General features: G+C 38.2%; 1 protein-coding gene across 9 annotated transcripts in view; it reads left to right on the top strand.

The window, feature by feature from the left end:
- The window catches only part of CRACD (capping protein inhibiting regulator of actin dynamics), a 127,475-nt gene that overhangs the window by 44,637 nt on the left and 67,295 nt on the right, over positions 1-15,543 (top strand). For all 9 annotated transcript variants that reach the window (XM_021532357.4, XM_021531955.4, XM_021532451.4 and 6 more), the window contains one exon: positions 14,464-14,606. The gene's annotated coding sequence lies outside the window, so the exon portion shown is untranslated. The remainder of the gene's footprint in view (positions 1-14,463; positions 14,607-15,543) is intronic.

Consider the following 15,543-nt stretch of genomic DNA (forward strand, 5'->3'; position numbering starts at 1 on the left):
AGGGGATTTGAGGTAAGCATCTGGTGAGGGAGAAGAGAATCGACTCAGTTAGTGAAGGAAAGAAGACTGAACAATCACCATTTGGCAAAATAGGCAAAAATTTGCTTTCATTATAATGACTTAGGTTTAGGAGTCACAACTACTTGCTTGTGTGTTACTACCCTCAATCACAGTTATTTCATTGCACTCCAGATGGCATCTATAATTTGTATTTTAGCAATAAAAAATGTCTAACAAGACTACTCTTAGACAAGAGAAGCCATTTCCTTGTAGCTTGTGGACATCAGAGATTTGTTCAGGATTTAATGGATTTACAGTTCTAAATCCTACTTGCCCATAGGATCCAAATAGCTATTTCCAAATCAAAATTCTGGGAAAGCTACAGTAATTTGGTGAGAAATGATCTATTACAGCCTGCTATTGTTGGATAGAGGTGATAACACCTCCTTTGCAGTTTCACATGTTCCCTTTGTGTGGTGAACTTTCTAAAATTAGGTGGCTAATTCTGGCAAGGAGACAAAGCTTTTCTGGCACAAGGAACTTGAACTAAAGTGATCTGGCTGCAGCTGAATTCTTTGGAAATGTACAGGTTGCATTTGGAGAATATTTGACTGCTTCCTTAATGCATTCGGTTACTGTAATCCCTTGGGACAAGTCCCCAGGGGCAAGAAAGATTTCTAAAGCACTCCTTCAATGTTCTGTCTCCATTAATAACTTCATGCCTAGAGAAGATATACCATACAACCAGGAGGGTGCAATTTATAGATTAAAGACACCTAAGGGAACAGTTTCTCATTCAGTTAAAAGCTACAACTGTGAACCTTGCTTATGTGAATATTTTGATTGATTTCTCTTTTATAACAATTTCTGGAAGCATTTAAGAGATTGTTTTATAGTATTTTTAATCAACAAAAGGCTTAAACTAATCACTCGTGCTATTAAGGCATAAATATAGCTCTCACAAATTAACTACTGCAGTGAACCAACCCAGCCCCTGCCTGGACAGCGTGCGTACATTAACATCAGTGCAGACATCTTTGCATTTCTTCTTTGCTTTTTTTCTTCTTCCCTTTTAATACAGGTTGAGTTATTAGTGAAAAACCTTGTAATTTGTGTATGGACCCTGAGCATATCAGAGAGGGATTTTTTTGTGCTGTCAAAATTAGCTAGGTCTAGCACTCAAGGCTGCAGGGTGGAGGATATGATTTGTCACATGAGGATGTGTATAAAGCTTTTTATATAAACTAAAAATTTGACTTTTTTCCTGCTTTATTTCCTTCCTTTTTTCCTGTTTTTTCCTTTTTCTAACAGCATTATCTGGTTTATTGTACAGCAAGCTGTGGACTAATTCTTAGGCTTTTACTTCTAGGTGGTAAATGGACACACTGACTGATGGGGAGAAAAGCATATCTTTGTTAATTGTGATCCAATCTATTCTTTAAACTGTCTCTGTTGCTATTGAAACATAGAATTTTTCAGATTTGTTCATTTTTTGTTTCAAACAAATGAACTTTCATCCCCCTCAAGCTATCTTTTCGTAACACTTTGTGTATTTTCCAACATTCACTCCTTCTAGCATAGGGAATAATTTTTTTAATATCAAGAGCAGATGGACTTATCAAAGATTTGAAGTTGTATTTGCCTTAGGCATGCATGCTAGACTGGTTATTTAGGCTCCTTGAACCTAGACCAAAGATGGAACAAGCTGGAAACATTCACTCCATGCTTTTATGTAAATTTTCATTCTATTCTGAGATCCTGGCAGCAATATTCTGGGACCAAAATTTCTGGTAATATTTTGGTGCTTCTTGGAAACTGAAATAGAGCATGCAAGATCTTGTGAAAGCTTCTTAGACATTTTATTTAAAAATAGCTGTTGAAAAGAGCATTCCCAATTATAGCCAAATGATTCATCTGCTGGCAGTGGGGTATCAGCACTGGTGTTCTATCTGCTCACCTGCTTTTGCTGCCATAGCAGATCCCCGTGCTCCCTGCTTTTGGTATATACATCCAGCTTCTGTAGCTGGCATTCAGGTCACTTTAATATTCCCTCCCAGCTCATTTGTTTGTACTTGCTATACACTTCTCTCCAATATGACTATTCCCATCAGAATCCCTAGTCACTTAATCCCTAGTGAGCATCATGGTCATTCCAGCACCATTGAGTATTTATTTATTTATCACTGGGCAGTATCTGAAATACTGAAGCAAAAGAATGCAGGAAGTAATTGAAACAGTTTTTATTCTCTGATGTCACTATCACAAACACCAAACTTTCTAAACATCTGGAAAAATGGTTTGTAACTGGGTCCTTTTCAGTGCTCAATATCACTTTCACTTGGCCATATTTATCCAGCTATCAGAAAAGGGGGGAAATTAAGAGAAAAAAATACTAGGTCAGTGCACTGAAAGTCTTATAGGAGTTGGGATCTCTGGGTTTAAAAGGGCACAACTGAAAGTGAATCTACATTTGGAATAATTCCTTGGTGGTGAAGAACCTTTTGCCTGTCAATAACAAATTGTGGTTGATTGACCTTGGCCAGCTGCCGACCCAGCTACTCTCTCCCTCCCCCTTGGCATGACAGAGGGAGAAAATACCACTTCCCAACCCAGCCCCTTCTTCCCAGGCTCATCTCATACCCAAACAGACATCAAATACACATTTCAAAGCACTCATTTTTTTGTCTTGGTACCTAATTACACAAAAATCATCCTGATATAACAACAAAACAAGCATTTTTTGCACAGCATGTCTGCAGGATGTGCCCCAACTGTGCAATGGTGAAGCCTGCAGCTGAGCTGGTGGTGGGCTTTTCCAGGTTATCTGAGCTCTACCAAGAGAACCTGCTCCTCCAGAGAAGCTGTGGTCTTGGTTTGTTGTGTCACTGAAAATGCCTGGTACATGTCCGTGGAAACAACACAGCAGTCTTTTTTTTCCACATCTTCTTTCCTCTCCCTTCAGGGCATACTGCTTTAGTGGGTTTTCTTTCAAATTTCTGCCCGTTTTCCTACTCTCAACACCTTCCTACTAAGAGAAAGTGAGCAGATTTAAGTGTCTCTGCTACTGGCAGTTGACATATTTACCTTCTACCATCTCATTGGTAGAAGTGCCCTTTTAAGGATGATGATGAAAAGATGAGAAACATAAAATTGATCCACAGGCTTGTGACAACTTCTTACTGCTGGGATAACAGTTCCAAAACCAGGTTGGATGCTTCTCAAACTCAGAAAAAAACTTTAATGCTTATCCAGAAGAGAATGCAAACTGTATGATTAGAGCAACAACAGCCTAGGAAATTAAAAGCACAGGAAAGCTTCCTAATCCATACATCTTTTCACATGGAGAGAAAAGGTTTCCAGGTGAGCATAAATATCTGCAGGAGTGAAACCTTATTCAGTGTCCCAGAAATGCAAAAGACAAATGCTCACTGCTGTTGTTGTGCTGTATTTTCACTGATACCTTTCTTTCACTTCATACATTTTCTGTCTGTCACACTAGAGGTGCTGATGGCACAACCAGCCATACCTGGAAAAGGATATCTGAGCTGCTTTAAGATGTCACTAACTTGATAGAATTTGTGGTGTCCACAGCAAACTTAATCCAGGAGATTTTCCTGATAATTTGTAATTAGAAAAAGCATACAGTCAGAATCCTTTAAATACTGTCATATATATCATATTAATAAGTTCCTATTAAAATAAAGAACTCATTTTATAATTGGTTGCTTTTTAAAAGGTCTTTTACATCTAGTATATATTTCTTTTTGTAAGAATGGCTTCTGCAAAAAAATGCATTTTCCAATTTGAAAATAAACAGAGTAAAGCTATTAATCTCTTGCTTCACTTTGCTGGGAGACGGAACTATTTAAGTGAAGGAACAGCATGACACCGAATAATAAGCAGCACACATTCATCTTTTCTAGGACTGAAGTTATAGCCCACTACAATTACAAAAAGATATCTTTTTTAATAACTATATAAAATTCTGTGTGCATTTTCTTGAGATTAAAAAAGATGTAGCAGGAAGTTTGGGGAGGAGGAAGAAACTTAAAATTATTTCTTGTTTATTCTGTTGTTTAATTCAACAAAACCACAAATGTCAAACTGGCATTTTTCAAATGTGTTCGAAGATATGGCCCTGAATAGGTGATGTGGGAAAAAAGGGCAAAATTTCTAGCAGAGCTGTAATTTCTTTGGAGTCAATATTTGATATTTGAATAGATACTAATTCGTTTTGAGGTGTGTGAAAGGTCTCTTGCCCTATTAACTGTTTTATTTAATTCCGCTGACTAAAGCTGGGGAGTTTTTTATTTATATTTTGGGAAGATCACATTGTGAAATGTAACTAAAAAATTCTTTGATGTTTGAAGCTTTCTTTAATGTATTGTAAAAACCTGAAGACTGGTTGTGTGTATATGCCTAAGGGGGTGAATAGTTGTATTTTTTGCATGCATATATGTTTTACAGTTTTATGTTTTATTTATCACTGGTAGTAAAAGGTTTAGGAACTTTGCTGCTGATAAGGGGCAGTTCTTAGCGTCAAGTGGAGAGATATTAATGTGCTTTCGGGAAATGTTATATATTTTATTCATGGAAGCGTCATGGAATTGAAAGAAATATTGTTCCATGGTATTTGGTGTGGGTCATTCAGAGACAAGAGTAAACTGGAGAGTAATGATTGAAGTGATTTTTTACTTCCTTTGAGTTTTTTGAGTTTTTTATAGTTTTACATAACTGTTTTTTCACAAACACCCATACAATTTCTCTTTCACTACATGTAGTGCTTTATTAAATGAACACAACAAACACTGAAAGTCCTAAACAAAAAAATTTTATATCCTTGAATTTCATAGAAGACTGTCAGACTTTAGTACAGCAAATTATTTCCTTTCCTCATCCCTTCCCATCTCTTGATATTTAGTACATCTCATATTTTATATCTTTAGGATAATCAGAAACAATTAGGGAAACTATTAGTCCTCAGCACTTCATTTTCTATCTTCTCTCTTTTTGTATGTGAGGGAGAAAATATAAAAGGTTACAAGGTTTTCAGGAATGGAACTATTGATTTATCACTAAATGATATTAATCTCATCTAGACAATGTAGCTTTTTGCATATAGATTTCTTGCAGGGAAAGAGTGCCAAGTGTTTGTGCAATCTCAATTCTTGATTTCCAGATAACAGGATTGCAAGAGAGGAGAGAAGCACAGACCCTTCTATGCCTAAGCAATGAAGTATGAGAGAAGCAGATGTGAACTTTATGTGATAACAACTGAAACACCTGTCAGGATGAGATACTGGGCTGCCAGTAACCATCAACCACAGTTTCAGAGGCAAATTGTCATATTAGGACAAATTAGCTGGAACAAGCTGGGAAAATACAGTACTTTCATTGCTTGTATTTGTAGCTGGAAAACAAGTTATTATGTATACAGTAAAGCATGTAGCTTAGGCCATTTGTCAGGTGAAATCATTGCATGCAGCTGGAACAACACTCAGCTGAGTTCTTTTGCTTTGTTAGCACGATGAAGATGCTAGTGTAGTGCTCCCTCTAATTTCTCTCTACAGAGAGGAAAAAGTGTAGCATATCAGTCACAGAACTGCTAGCCCCAAAGGATTGTCCAGCATGGGTTCATTTGGCTAACTTTACCAGACACAGCATCCCTTCTGCTCTGCCAAAAAACCCACAGAAATCTTTGCCTTTGGGTTTTTTTCCCTCAGAGGTGATGTTTATATATTGAACAACCTCATTGGGTTGTTCTTGCAGTCAGATCTTGCAGTCACCTGTGTCTGCAATGTCCTGTCTCATTTAAATACTTTTTAAAGGACTGCTGTCCTCTTGAGGACATTAAGATACCTGCAGTTACTGGAAAAATTTGGAATAACCAAATTTTTTATTCTAGGCAATGCGGAAGTCTCTGTCAAATGCCATAGCCTTGATCTCCCATGACTTGGATCTGATACTTTGGATCTGTTGATCCTTGTTTCATGTAGCAGCAGCTTTATTCCTGTGCAGGAGGCTTTTTCCTTGTCTGACTTCATGCCAGCAGCTGCCCTTTTTTCCTGGCTTTTGCTGGCAGCCTTTGCCTCCTGTGTCTTCCGTGTGAATGGGCCAGGGAGGATGTTTGGCTGGAGCAGCTGCAGTCATAGGTGAAAGGTGAGGGATCTGGGCTGAAAAGACAAAACCCCAAAAAACTGGGCTTTTCTTGTCATGGTGTGGGGTGCAGGGTGGGGCTGGGAGAGCTGGGTATTACTAAGCAGAGTTTCTGTTTTTGTGTTTGGCCCCCATCTTCTCCAGGTTGGTGCTGCGTGCCACAGGTTGGACCTCGGTGGTCTGTGTTAACAGCTTTGCATAGTTTATCAGTTTAGACACAATTCCCGGTTTTGTGTTCCTAAAGTTAGCAAGATGTTTTTTACATCTGTTAAATGCTTTACTTCAGGCAAGCCTTGGATGAAACAAAGAGATCAGGCAGGGTTCCCACTCTTAATTATTGAACTGTGACTTCATTTTTCCTCAGAAGCTTCTGCTTTTTGCCACCTGTAACCTGTAGTGGTTGAGACAAAAACACAAAGCCTGTCAAGAGGAATCTTCAATAACGTCAGGATGGATACTCTTGTGTTTACTGCCCACTGGTGCGTGGCACTGCTGACTAGAAGACTTTCTACCTATAAAGCATGTTGGGTTTAAGCTTCTCTAGTTACCCAAAGATGAGGTCACTCTGTTCATTAAGGATTTATGATTATATAGTGCCTTTCTACAGAGAGCTTCCAAGGCAGCTGGCAGGTTTATATCTGCATGAGCGAGTGCCTGAAACAAACCATTAGTGATTTCTCTACAGACTGAGGACCTCAAAGAAAATTTCCTTTTCTCCATATTCTCGGGTACACAGTAGGGTTAGGCATCATTACTCCATGAGGCATTTGCTGCCTGTGCACTTTGTGATATGACATTCCTCAGACAGGAGTCTCTTAGGCTTTTTTTGTTCCCTTTTTCTTTTTCTTTCAAGTTCATTTGACTGAAGTTTTTTTTTTTGTTTTTTTTTTTTTACTTTTAAAAAAATTTTTACTGTGGTAGAGCAGGATCCTATTCCTCAAACAATTTTACAGCCTCATTTAAGTCAGCCTGTAGCACAGAATTCAATTTGTATCAAATAAAGAGTGTGGAAACAGGTCACATAATATTGCAAATAATTTCTCTAGCCATGTTTGGAAACTGTGGTTATATAGTCAGGAATGAACATAACCATAGAACAGTGTTTTGAATTACACCTTTAGTGGACAAAAAGTAACTGGAGGAGTTTGCGATCATAAATTAATCTTGCAGTGTTTCATGACCTGTATTATCATTTAAGTTACTGAAAAGAAAGAGGCAATGTTTTTTCCCCCCTAAGCATTAGAGGTTATACTTGGCACAATAAACAGAGAAGAAAAATCATAGATCTTGCTAGTGAAATAATGACATGGTAATAGATGATGTTTTTGTCTTTCATAGTGTATTAGGAGCATTTCTAATTGAAGATATTAGTGGTATTTGAGAAAGAAAATGACATTTTGTTTTTAAAGCACATGATCTATTGTGTTTATTGTTTTGAAAATAAAAAGCTATGTCTTCTTAAGGCAGTGTTGCATATAAAGTGTGTGGAAAAGAAACCAAGGGAGAACCTGGGTTTCCATTTATTCCTTGGCAATTTACACCTAAATCCTGCCAGCGTAAGTATAGCTGACACACAATAAAGTGTACTTCCATTCACACTTGTGCAAGCTCCCCATGGCTAGGAACAGGTTGAGGTTAGCCAAGCATGATCAGAGAGCAGATGGGGTAGTCTGACAGAGAAGTTAAAGGTAAAACTACAGTGTGCCCTGGCTGTGCTGCAGGACTGTGTGCATTAGTCATTGCAAAGATGCACCCACTTTCCTACTGCAGTGCGTGAAGCTCCCCTCAGTCTTGGGGGTCTGGAGGTCGAGGTGACCCCGAGAATTCAAAGTCCTTGCTTCCCAGCTGCACAGCCAAAGAAGAAGTTGGAATGCGTAGGGTCAGCTTCTCAAGGTTGTTTGTTTTCTTTTATCTGTAACATGCTTTATCAAGGAGCTGCGGTCTGTCTAGCAGGTCAGTCTGTGACAGACTCCCCCCACCTTGGGGTGGTGTTATCATTTTATACTAAAAACTACCTGTACTATGTTTACAACAATGTGCCAGTATCTATTATTTATGTTGGACAGTGTGTCTCTGCCTTAAACCAACAGAAAAGTGTCACCACCACAGCAAGACATGGAGGGCAAGAAGAAGGAGGAGGTCAGGACATGCCCAAATCCCTCCATCTTGTCCCCTTGAACCCCTTATTTTAAAACACTAAAATTCTACTTTTTTACCCTGTGTTAATTCAACTATCACTCTACTCAAACCCTTGTGGCTTGTAATTCCTCATACAAAGTTTTTTCCATGGGCTAAAATCGAAGCCACAGCTGTTCTTGACTTCGTGCCAAGGTCTCCGAGCCCCCTGCCAGAGTCTTGAGACAGCCAGGGCAGCCAGAGGGATGTCCTGAGTTCCCACACCTAAGCCCACGAGAGTTTCCCCTTTCCATGCCTTATCAGCAGGGATATCATACAGGTCAAACAGCCTCATTTACCCATCTGGATGTCTCCCAGTGTCTTTGATGCAGCTTTGAGACTGACCTGTGCAAATATAATTAACCTTCCCTGCCTCTGGCTGTGCTGGAGAGAAGAGAAGGGAGCACAGAGGCACATAGGGGGTGATCAAACCCACAAAATCTGCATTTTTCATATTATGATCTGACAGGTTTTTCTAACAAGATTATTTCTACCCTGTAGTTTGGGAGATCAAAGCTTCCTTTTTACCCAGTCTTTTGCTTGCGTTTGGATTTTATCTCTATAACCTTGACTAGATAGATGAGTTTTTAATGATGTCAGCATGACCCAGGGAAATTACAATGTCAACAGCAATTGTTTTGAAGGTCTGTTGATCCAGTTTCATCCTATTTACTCATGTTGTTTTTTGACTTGTGATAAATAGGGTTGTACTTGAAAAAAAATAGGAAAGTTTTCAATTTTTTGTTTCCTAATCGTGGGAATTACTTTCCTAGTTTCTTCCCTTCCATTTTCACAGAATCACAGATTGAGTTTGCAAGGCACCTCTGGAAGCATCTGGTCCAACCCACCTGCTCAAGCAGGCTCAGCTAGAGCTTGTTGTGCAGGACTCTGTGCCTTTAGGTTTTGAACATCTCCAATGGATAGAGATTGCACAACCTCTCTGGGCAACTTGTGTCAGTGCTTGGTCACTCTGACAGTTAATAAATATTTCCTGAGGTTCAGAGGGACCTCCTGTGTTTCAGCTTCTGCTCATTGCTCCTTGTGCTGTCACTGGGTATCACTGGGAAGAGCGAGGTCTTCTTTGCATCCTTTACGTCATTCTACCTTGTTGCCATTGAGTGTATTGTTCAGACATACAGGCTTGCAGAATACTGCTGATAGTCAGCTCAGATCTTTTTCAGAGATTTTGGACATTTTTTTTCCTTCTTTATTGTTTTTTTCCTGGGTTTGCAGCTCAGAAGAGGATTCCTTGCAATGCATGGCTGGAAATAACGGTATAAGGAGATCTGGGAGAATTCTCCACTCCCACCTCTGCCACTCCTATCTCTATTGAAGACTGGGAGCAAAACATTTTTACTGCTTGTTTTTCCATCAAGCAGCTGTATGAATTAAATAACATTTTGTGATACCCTGGAGTTCACGATACATGTAACACAATACATGTTAATCATAATAGGCATGCTAAGTTACCAAAGCTCTTTTTATGCCAGAATTCATGTGCTCCTTTTTGAGATATTATTTATTAAATGTGATTTTTATATTTTCTGTTATTTGCATATCTTTTAATTACTAGTTCTGAATGCTTAACTTCTTACTTAGCTCATGAAAACATGTGAGTTTAATTTTGGCTGAGAAGTGAGCATACATTTTGCCCACCATGCTTGGAAACTTTTTTCTGCATATAGAGTAAAAACATAATTTGCTACTATATTTGGAGGGATGGATAGGAAAGGTACATTTAATGGTGTCCTGGTAGCCCCTTTTGACTCCTATATATGTTTTGGTTCAGGAATGTGTAACTTGCAGGAACCTAAGAAATGGCAGGCCAGATCCTAACTGCTGGCATTTTTTTCCTTTAATGAGTTTTGGTATTTGCAATGAGGGGATTCATTCCCCTTGAACAGTCCAAACCTCTGATTTTGGGAAGGAAGTAATGATGTAAGTAATAAACTTTGCCATTCTAAAGCTCTGTGTGCGGGTGTGCACATGTGTGTTTGGGAATTGTGATACTGCAGAGGCTGGAGAGGAAAACCCAAGTTTGGTACCATGATAAAGTGTTAATCTGATCTAATATGATCTCTGGAGTTTATTTTCTCTGCTTTGAGCAGTTGTGGATACTAATGATGCATTATCAAAGGCAGCAATCCAAAGCAATGGATTTGTACCATGTGCAACACAAAACAAGCTCAGTATCTGGCACAGAGAAATTAAGGTTTAGTGGCCACCAAAGAAGTGCATGAGTGTTCATTTTAGTTTTGGATTTAATTTAAAGCTAAACCTTGATATCAAAATATACTATAACTTCCTAATAAAACAGTTTGTAGTACTAATTTCTCTCCTAAGCCTGACCATGCTGAAAGTGTTTTACTCAATTGTTCTGCTTTTCCTACTCCATAGAACCTCTCTATGAGGACAGGCTGAGGGAGCTGGGGCTGTTAAGCCTGGAAAAGAGAAGGCTTCAGGGAGACTTTAGGGCACCTTCCAGTACCTAAAGGGGGCCTGCAAGAGAGCTGGAGAGGGACTTTTCGCAAGGTCCCATGTAGTGACAGGACAAGGGGGAATGGCTTTAAAGTGAAAGAGTTAGATTGGATATTGGATAGAAAGCCTTCACTGTGAAGGTGGTAAGGCATGGAAAGAAGTTGCCCAGAAAAGCTGTGGATGCCCCACCTGTGGGAGTGTTCACATCCAGGTTGGAGTGGGCTCTGAGCCACCTGGCCTAGTGGAAGGTGTCCCTGCCCATGGCCATGGCATCAAGCTGGAACTCGATGACCTTTAGGTCCCTTCTGATCCAAACCATAACCCATATGGTTTGAGGATTCATAGCTAACTACTCACTGTAAGCTTTTATCAGTAAGTAGTCTGGAAAACATGTATGTTTTAACTGATATTCCATATATTTTAACTGCGTACTAAATGCATTAATTTAAAGTGTTATTAAAATTAATTTGAGGATCAAGTTTTAAAATGTGCTAGCCCTGTTTCTAGTAATGGAGAGATGTACTATGTTCTAAAGGAACCATTTAAGTCATAGAGGGTTCTTATTCATTATATGAAAAATTGAGTCATAATTTTCAGTATTTTAATGGGCAGGTATCTCAACACTCTTCTGATTTTTTCAGCAGTTGCTGTTGGTTTTTTCTGTCTGATGATAATTTTTATTCTTTAAATCATGGGCTTCCTTTGCATTAAAAAAATATTCTGTGAGTATGTTGATTATATTTACCTGTGATATGCTGATTATATTTCCTTTTGGACTGTTACTCACTTATCCTGATAAGCTGAAACATGTTTTTAGCAGAATGGGGACTTAATAAGAAGGGTGAAAAGATCTAGTGGGGTCCTTTAATGGACAAATATTTGATGGTTTGCCATGCTTAATTGTCTACTGGTCTTGTGTTTTGTGGCAAAGTAGCAACCATGTGGACCAAGTACAAGAACAACTATTGTCTGAGATGCTGAAAATAGACCAGTTGATCAATTTACCACTTGTAACTCTAGGCTTACAGTAGGTATTTTCAGGGACTTGCTTTATAATGGCCTTTCTCTGTTCTAAGGTTTTGTACTATTATTATGTCTTGAGGTAAAGTGTAGATTGTGAAAAGATAAAATGCACAACGGAGAGATCTGTGTTCTCAAATGAAACCTGAAGCTACATATTATTTCCTGATTTCTGTTCTGCTCAGAATTGCACGGGTCTGGCATCATTGCTTCTATCAGGTACTTATTACTGTAGTAGTTTTCCCTAAGTGTATGCAGAATGTGCATTTGCTTAGCTTTCTGTGTTGGAAATATGTATTTCTAATTCTGCATTCAATTTTATGGTGTATTGGAAAAGGACTGTATAGAATAGTTTCCTTAAACAATCTTTCAGGATCCAAATATTCCATGCTGGCCTGTTTTCAGGAATTTCCTTTTCATTGAAATGTTTCCCAATCCATCCATCTTCATGTCTTCCCCTGAGAATTAAAAGAGCGTTAGTAAATAAAAGGAAGACCTTTTCTGTTTGTCTATTACTGCCAGGGCATCTTCTTGCACACATCTTGAGCTCAGTAATTTACACTGGTTGTGCAAAATTTCTTTTTCTTGCACCTTGAACAATGAAGGTCTGTTTTATACCCAGGAGTCCGAAGTACTTTGAATTCTGATTTTTGAGAACAATAAACTAATTCAGAAGTTGGCCCATTGCTCCCATGCTTCCAAATCTTACCCAGAAGACTGAAAACTGGCTCTCTCTAATGGACCGGTAGATTTTCTGGTTCCCTTGGGATGCAGGCAAGGCACCAGACGTGAAGTCTCTCAGTTACAGCAGGCTCGTCATTGCACGTTCACTGAACTCCTGGTTTCTGTGATGCCATAGCCACTGCCATAAGTCACTGTGGTGCAGAAAGGGCAGGGAAACATGTGAAATTAGCACACTGAGAGATGTTCTCTGCTCTGCCAGTTCACAGCACGATGTCTGCAGGGCAGGGACACCAGAGAGGCTGTGTCAGGCATTTTGGGTGCGTGCAGGATTTAAAGCTATGAACTAAGAGAGATCTTTGCACTGGCAGTGGATTACTGGGGGATGTTTTCTGGTGACAAAGGAAATGTATTCCTACCTGTTTTGCCAGAACTACATTGACCTGATGCAGACCACAAACTTTCCATGCTCAGACCGTTGCACATCCTATTGTGAATGCTGCATCTTGTGCCCAGAAAAAAGAGGGTAGTGCTGAGTCTGCAAGTGAGAATTAGATTAGAGGTTGATGTGTGTATATGACATTTTAACATCTGACGTACCAAGTTACACACAAGCACCAGTTTGAGATGTTAAAATTTTGTCATATACATTAGGAGTACTTTTCTTTCTTTTTTAGAATTGGCCTGGCATGCTCAGGATGTTTTCATATTGCTTTTTGATCCCTCGTTCACACTGTCAAGACATTCTGAATATTATGAGTGGTGCAGAGTCAACTGAGTTCTAATTTCTCATTTCTTAGCTTAAACAGATTGCTTTGTTCAGGTACCTTTCCTAGCAAAAGTACAATTCTAGATCATGTGTCTTGGCAGCCTGAGAGCCCTCACCAACATTTAGTCCTTGAACTTTAGCAGTAACAATTTAATGCTTGGAAGCAGTTTGATCTGATTACGAAGAACCAAATATACACCTACTCTTGTCTTGTCAAATGGGGCGTAATTTAGCCTATACAGTAATTACATTGTTACAACAAAATACTCTTATTTGTGGCTGCCTAAGGATGTAAGGATGAATGAACATAGCAAATGCTATTTAATAACTGATAGAGTCTAGGAATAGTATAGTTGCTACGAATTCCCTGTCTGATCCTTCTAGTTATATGTAAAAGGAAGCATAAAAATCCCCAAAAAGAATAAAAAACTTTTGATTAAATTTTTGAATAATATACCAAAATCATAAAATTACAGTTAAATTTTTCAAAGTAAAACTTGAAATTAGTTTTGAAATAGTGAAATGAGAAGAAAAAAAAAATCTGTCAAAAAACTAGCTGCTTTGGTCAATTTTGCAGGTTGTTTTCACTTCTTTAAATTTTTCCTGTTTTGCAGTTATTCAAATAGATTAATTTAAGTTCTTTGCAGTAGATATGTTTTTAATTTTAAAAAAGATATTTAGTTATCTTTTGCCAGAAAAATAGTTAAAACTTATTTCTCCATACTCTAGTAGAGGGAAAACCAAGGATATTATAAGCTTAGTTTTTAGAAGTTTTCTGGTTTTCATTTTAAGAGAGTCATATATGGCATTTTTATTTCAGACAAACTACAGTAAAACCAGTGACATATTTTTCTTCAGAAATAACTTATTTAGAACTGCAGGAAGGAAAAATAAAAAAGTGCTGCCATTTCGCTAGTTAGAAGGAGGAAAGAAAGACCATTTTGTACAAAAGTCTCAAAGGGAAATCCAAAGCTAATGAAAAATTTCTCAGGTTGAAATATCTTTTCTTTCTTTCTCATTTGTTTTTTCTTTAGTCTGCAGACATCTCAAACCATTTACAAGAGATGTGGCAGGCAAGAATTGCTCGGCTTATAAGCACCCTTCAGAAGAGTGAAAACACAAAACCCTCTCAGGTTTGCCTAGAAAAGTTGAACTAAAGTTCTTTCTTTTCCACTTACACCTAGGCAGCCTGGGAGAAGAATGTCAACCTCTGGTCCCTAGCAACATATCCTGACTTCTGATCACTTATATTAAAGAAAAACACCCATTTCAGAGAGAGTGCAAAACTGCCTGGAAGTAGAAAATACCACACCCCACCTTAAAAAAGGTAAGAAAGGTTTCCTGCTGATGCTTTAACAATGGAAGTGATGTCTTCATTTCACAAATGAAAATTTAGATAATTGAACACTAAAACATTTATTTAACCTGCATGTTCTAACTTAGAAAAAAGGATTTTTTTTGTTTAAAAGGGAGAATGTAATGCAATTGTTCTTGAGCTTAAAACTACTTCTTTTGTAGGTTGTTTGTATTGTGGAAAAAGAAGTACTGTGTAAACCAGGAAACATTATCTTTCATGTCAAGCACAGAAGTTTTTGTTAGCCATGCAAAGTGTTACATAGCTTCCAGTGAATTTTGCCAAGACATACACAGCGTGTTCGTAGAATGCTGCTGCTGGGAATTAGTGCTAAGGAGTAGTTCTGCCATTTGTGCTTTTATCAGAAAAAATCTGCACTATCTCCCTTTCTGCTGGGTTTGATTGATAAATATTTATAAATATTTATAAAATATTTGCAATTCTACTTCCTTAGATGCTTCAGTTCTAAAAAGTATTGGAAGAAGTTGAGAACAGTTAAAACATACTGGACCCTGCACCTGTACCTCTGAAAGTGGAGTGACAGCAATGGAGGATCTTTTCCATTCAGATTTTCTTTGCACACCCCACCCAAAGTTTGGTTTTTTGTGGGGTTTTTTTTGGGTTTTTTTGGGTTTGTTTTGTTTTGTTTTGTTTTGCTTTGGTTTTGTTTTTTTTTTTCTAGGGAATGTTGAAATTCTGATAATCTCTTTCTATAGCAGCCATTCTACAATGTGTTTCCAGGACAAATGTGTTCAACATGTTTGTGAACGCCCTACCTACAGGACATACCTATAAATTTTTATTTTGAGTGTGTCTAACATAGAAATGCTGCGTTTGCTTTTGTACAAAGCAATGTGATTCTGCTGTTTGAAGTTATTGTGGTTTTAGAGAATCTGTGCTGTCTAACCCA

The sequence above is a fragment of the Lonchura striata genome, chromosome 4 (genome assembly GCF_050655825.1).
Source record: "Lonchura striata isolate lonStrDom1 chromosome 4, ASM5065582v1, whole genome shotgun sequence".
In the NCBI taxonomy this organism is placed as follows: Eukaryota; Metazoa; Chordata; class Aves; order Passeriformes; family Estrildidae; genus Lonchura; species Lonchura striata.